Below are 6099 nucleotides of genomic sequence, written 5' to 3' on the forward strand. Positions count from 1 at the left end.
CGTGGGGTATTACTTCGCTCTGGCTTGTGGACTCTCATGTGTGCGTTTACATGAAATAAAAATATGAACAAAGGTTAATATACTTATATTCAAATTATAATTTGCATTTATTGTTACCTATAACTTGTAGTATAGAGTTACCTATACTATGAAGTTAATTGACATGTAAAAATAATCAATAATCCGATCCCGAAACTAAAAAGTTTGAACTCCTTAGTATGTAACAGACACTCTAGTTTCCATTTTATAAAGAGTAGAAAGTAGAACGTATTAGCCTGTTTCAAAAAAGTACAGAAACAGAAATCGTTTCTACTTAACTTCAAATTCTTTTGGAGAAGTTTGTTTTATCAAAAATTGGAAGCAATGTCCTCAATTAAATTTCTTTCACTTTTTCCTAATTGTTTTCTGTAATAAGAAAAATAAACTTAATCATTTCTGGCATATTAAAAAAACTCTCATTATTGCGTTACAACTAATTTATGGTAGCTATGTTAATCATTCCATAAAAAATACACATAGGCCATCTCCGTGTTTTTCTGGAGCAAGTCATATTACTGCACAGTTGATCAAAAGTATCTACTCCTGACTTGGTTTCATTATAGTTTATAATTATATCAGGTTTTCCTCTATAGCTCGATAGAAAGTTCCTGATATGATCCCTTCAAACATGTGTCTAGTAAAAGTGATGGGAAAGAACACACAGCCTTCTCCACAAAAAATATTTATTAAAATTATATATAATTTTTTGTGGAGAAGGCTGTGTGTTCTTTCCCATCGCTTTTACACTTACACCTCCACTTTGAGAAAAAATGGACTACTACTTCACATGTGTCTAGTAAGTTCTATTCATTTGTGTATGATCCCTTCAAACATGTGTCTTGCAATCAATTCATTTGTGTAACGAATAACTATGTCAAGAATGGTGTCATGAAAGAAGTGTAGAAAGTGGGTCCTTATAGAAGAACAGTTACGAGATTCTCCTTTGCAACCGGATATAAAATGGACGATGTTTCTTGAGCTGACTCTCTTTTACAATACTGTATAGATGACTACTTTTGACTATTCTTACCTTTCATGTTTGTTTGTTTAAGAAAAACAATATTTGGATGGCTTTGACCTCGGCTTTGACATAGATAGATAGATAACAGCTTTTATTTAAAACAAATAATTACAGGGTAATTATATTATGTTTAAACACGTCAAAGAAGAAAAAAGTATCTAGTGTCAGTGGATAGATATACCAGGTGTCCAAGAGCACCCTGGACATAGGAGATTAACATGGGAAAACGGTTTTGATTTTTTTGCGCCTGTACGGTTCATTTGATGGAAAAACGTTTTAGATAAAAGTTGTAGAGCACATTTTCGGCTATCAACTTGTAATTTTTTCAATACCGTAGATTTGACCATTAAGACGAAAAACGGGTCTAAAATTCGGAAATTTTAAATCTCCCGCCAATCGGTCGTTAAGGAAAGTTTATATCCGGTCGTGTTACCAACCTTTCAAAATCATAACAAATCGTTGTCAGTCATTCTGTAATCAAAACATTCAAAACAAGTTTATTTAGTAATAATTTTGAGTTACTACCCACATAATGCGAAGAAAATACAATCAAATCGTGATAAAAACACTTTATCAGTAGCCACAGCCCAAAAATCTGGTAAGTTCCATTCATAACCTCATTCAATGTCTCTACTAAACTTATTTACTTTGTAGCAAAATTCTTAAAGAAAACACTGGTTTTGCTTGCAAATATTTAATGAGGATGACCGAATCACCTATCTCAAGCCTGTTCATAACACTACCAAACGATTTAAAGTGATGAAAACAGTAGACAATGAAGATCTTTGAAGATAAGTTTCCTACTGTACAGGGACAACAACAAAGGGGCCAAATACTTCCTTCAAAAGTGATGTGATTTAGTTTCAATGTGCTTAACTTCATGGACTATCATCAGTGAGGGTCTTCACCAGTGTTGCAACTAAAACTTAAAATGATTCAGTGTTGATATCTGACTTAAATCTCAAAATTTGATGGGACTGTGAAATGTGAATAATCTGAAACTGGCTATGAAACCTCTGAGAAACCCCTTCTAAGAAGAGAATATGGACTTACACAGTCAAATTATCAGTCAGGTGACAAAAATTTTTGTATATGGGTAGGTATTGTCGAAAAACCAACTTTTCAATTGAGCTATCTACATGAGCTGTTCTATTCTAGGTTTAGGTATTAACATTATAATTGTGTTCTTTTTTCCACACACTCAATTGTTCCAAATAAAACTTTGTACACTGAACGTTTGTATTAATTATTTATTTATTCACAGTTCAAGGTACAGTATACATTTTCTTCAAGTGAAAAGCTTAGGTACAATAGGTGGCAAAGAAAACTGGTCTTACCACATAAACAGTGATTGTTCCACAGATTGAGTGTGAGTGAACCTGTCACCATACAAGCTATGCTAAAAACAACCTTGTCTTACTAACCTAATAGTGGAGTTCCAAATTAGCAAAGGTAGGTGAAATGTAGTGATTGAAAGTCTCTAAAGTGAAACAATTTGCTTCTAATTCAATACACCATTTCACAGAACATACCTTTACTAATCAAATGTGAACTCGAGTTACACATTACTTGCAAATAAACTATTTTTGGTTAGTAGACATTTTACAAGTATCCTTGTAGGTGAATGATGTTCAAGTTAACTAATGGAGCTAATTAAATATCAGTACTTACCTTACCCTGTAAAGATGGGAAAAAACATTGACAATCAGTTATAAAATAAGCCTTTTTATTAACATCATACAATGTAAAACCACTTAAACACTGTGGTGTGTTGATAACACTACAAAACAGAAGGATACAATAAAACTATCAGTCACATAGGTCACTAAATTGCACCACTTTTGAGGAAAGTATTTACCCTCTTTTGTGGTCCCTGTATAGTAAAGCAACTTATCTTCAAACATCTGCAGGCCTTCCTAGTCCATTGTTTTTATCACTTTAAATCGTTTGGTAGTGTTATGAAGAAGCTTGAGATAGGTGATTCGGTCATTCTCATTAAATATTTGCAAGCAAAACCAGTGTTTTCTTAAAGAATTTTGCTACAAAGTAAATAAGTTTAGTAGAGACATTGAATGAGGTTATGAACGCAACTTACCAGATTTTGGGACTGTGGCTCCTGATAAAGTCTTTTTATCATGATTTATTTGTATTTTCTTCGCAGTATGTGGGTAGTAACTTAAAATTATTACTAAATAAACTTGTTTTGAATGTTTTGATTACAGAATGACTGACAACGATTTGTTATGATTTTGAAAGGTTGGTAGCACGACCGGATATAAACTTTCCTTAACGACCGCTTGGCGGGAGATTTAAAATTTCCGAATTTTAGATCCGTTTTTCGTCTTAATGGTCAAATCTACGGTATTGAAAAAATTACAAGTTGATAGCCGAAAATGTGCTCTACAACTTTTATCTAAAGCGTTTTTCCATTAAATGAACCGTACAGGCGCAAAAAAATCAAAACCATTTTCCCATGTTAATCTCCTATGTCCAGGGTGCTCTTGGACACCTGGTATACAAATTTAACTTATTGCTAAGAACGTTGCACTTTTTGAAACAACTCAGAATTGATAGGTTGGCTAAAGGTCAATCATCTGATGATTCTTGATCATATCCTCCCAGTCACTTCCACTGTCCTCGTAAGGCTCATTATAATCAAAATATCCCAATTCATAATATCCTAATATCTCCATTCATAATATTGTTACGGTTTTCCCGTGGGTTCACACAAAGTCAATTTAACTCAACGATTAATAAATTTATTACACCTCAAAACACTCCGTACAATAATTAACACAGCTACTAAAAACACTACTACAATTCCACAATTATTCCGCTATTTAAACTTATCCGCGTTCCCAAATTCACTACTACCATCACTACTAACTCTCGTCGACGCCGCTTCTTTTATATTCACAAACCACGTTCTAGAATGACCGCGAAACGCTTCGCGGGTTGCCTTGACCATTCAAGAATATACCAGGTAGCGCTTTCAAACTGTGGCCTACTTTAATATGCGCCCGGCCAGATATTGCGGCGCATCGGTTTCAATCTGACTCGAGTATAGTAGGCCCAAACCGTAACACTGCCCCCCTCTTAAAGCTGATCGTCCCGATCCGCTTCATCTAATCCCTGGTATTTCTTGAGTCTGTCCAGATGGACAATTTTCATCTTGTCTTTGGGGCTGCGTTGGACTCTGTACGCGACGTCGTTTAACCTTTTTACCACATTGTAAGGTCCCTCCCAGTGTCGTTGCCATCTTTGACTTAATCCTTTGCTCCTCCTGGGTTGAAACATCCACACAGCATCACCTTCCTTATAATTGCCACCAGTTGGTCTGTGGTCCAGTGTCATCTTCATACGGTCGTTGTTTGGTTTCATCTTCTCTCTCTCAAGTTCCCGAATTGTGCTGGATCCCTTCTGTAACGAACACCGGTCACACCGTTTACACCATTCCTCAACGTCCTTTCTGAAGTTAATCCAGTAAAATCGATCTCTTATTCTAGCCAAAGTCTGGTTTACTCCAAAGTGTCCTCCTCCGTGACTGTCATGTAGTTCTCGCAGCACATTCTCTTTGCAGGAATTGGGCACTATTGTTTGGTAAACAAAGCGTTTTCCGTCTGGACTTTCCCATTTGCGAGTAATTAAGTCATCTCGCAGTCGAAGCGAATTCCACTGCAACCAGTAACCCCTTACTGTTGGTCCATATCTGGAAATCTGTTGCCAATCCGGTTTCAAATCCTTCTCCAACCATCTTCTGATTACTTCCAAATCAGAGTCTGAGCGCTGTCCTTTTATTATGTCCTCCTTAGAAACGCAGCTCTTCATTCTTTTTGTAGCCCCTTTATCTGTCACCATCGCGATTTGACCAATCCTCCAACCATTATGAATTTGTCCTTTCCGATACCTTAAGTCAGTATCCAAAGCTTGACGATCCTCTACATATCGCGGTAAATGTCCTTCCGGGTTCTTCATTTTCTGCTCCTGGTTACGCCAGTTCTGCGGGGTCGGTAAACGAAACTGCTGTCTGCAATTCCATTGGTAATGTCCTTTACGTCCACAAATATAACATGTAATGTTTCTTTTAGCAGAAGAGTTCCGGTGATTTGTTCTGATGTCCTGGTTTCGTCGACACTGTGGGTTTGGAGAACAAGACCGCTGTCTGCAATTCCTTCTAATGTGTCCCGTACGTCCGCATCGATAACACTCCACTCTCGTGATCGGACGTGACCGTTCTAACTGTCTGGACTGACCATTTCCTAATGCTGCCATTTGTTGCACTAATTGGCCGAACATTGATTTAATTTCATCTATTAATGTAGCAACATGATCGGCTGGCGGTACTCTTTCCTCTTGAATAGGCTCTGGCTTTAAATCATTGCACGCAGCTTCAATTTCCAGCGCTCGAACCATTAATTCGCTGTTGTTGCTCCCTTTGAACATCTTCAGCCATTTCTTTACCTCCGGATCTCCAATCCCATCTACAAAATACTGTGCCACAAGTTCTTCTTGGACTTCATCCGGGACGGCTGGGTAAGCCAGATGCACAAGGCGACGAATTTCGGTTTCAAACTGTTCTAGATTTTCACCAGTTTTCTGCTGTCTTGCCATTAATTGCGTTCGATACAGTCCTTTCTTATGTTGATCCCCATAACGACGTTCTAATGCAGCTACTAATGCTTCATAGTTGCTTCGTTGGGCGATAGGCGCCGTCTGTAACAGCTCCAATGCAGGTCCTCGTAATGCCACCACCAGTGCTACAGCCATTTCCTTGGTACTCCATCCATTTGCATTTGCAGCGGCCTCAAATTGGAGTTGGTACATTGCCCATGAAGTTTGACCGTCGTATGTGGGAGGTTTGATCTTGTTGAGCCCGTTTCCGGTGATCACTGTAGAGTTGGGTCCTCTGCTGTCAATTTTCTGCTCTAAGTCGCGTAGCTTTATCTCAACATCGTTCTGAATTTTATTAATGTCGTCCCGAACATCATTAATGTCTTCCCGAACATCCTTTAATTTTTCCTCAACATCACTCTCCATCT

General features: G+C 37.6%; 1 long non-coding RNA gene across 1 annotated transcript; it reads left to right on the top strand.

Annotated features, from left to right (window-relative positions):
- The first annotated feature begins 272 nt into the window (after positions 1 to 272).
- On the top strand, positions 273 to 2294 carry LOC145734861 (uncharacterized). Its single transcript, XR_014179534.1, has 2 exons — positions 273 to 1658; positions 1715 to 2294. It is a non-coding gene; the product is annotated as an uncharacterized LOC145734861 (long non-coding RNA).
- Positions 2295 to 6099: the final 3805 nt, after the last annotated feature.

The sequence above is a fragment of the Ips typographus genome, linkage group LG10 (assembly GCF_016097725.1).
Source record: "Ips typographus isolate SLU linkage group LG10, UJ_Ityp_2.0, whole genome shotgun sequence".
Classification (NCBI taxonomy): Eukaryota; Metazoa; Arthropoda; class Insecta; order Coleoptera; family Curculionidae; genus Ips; species Ips typographus.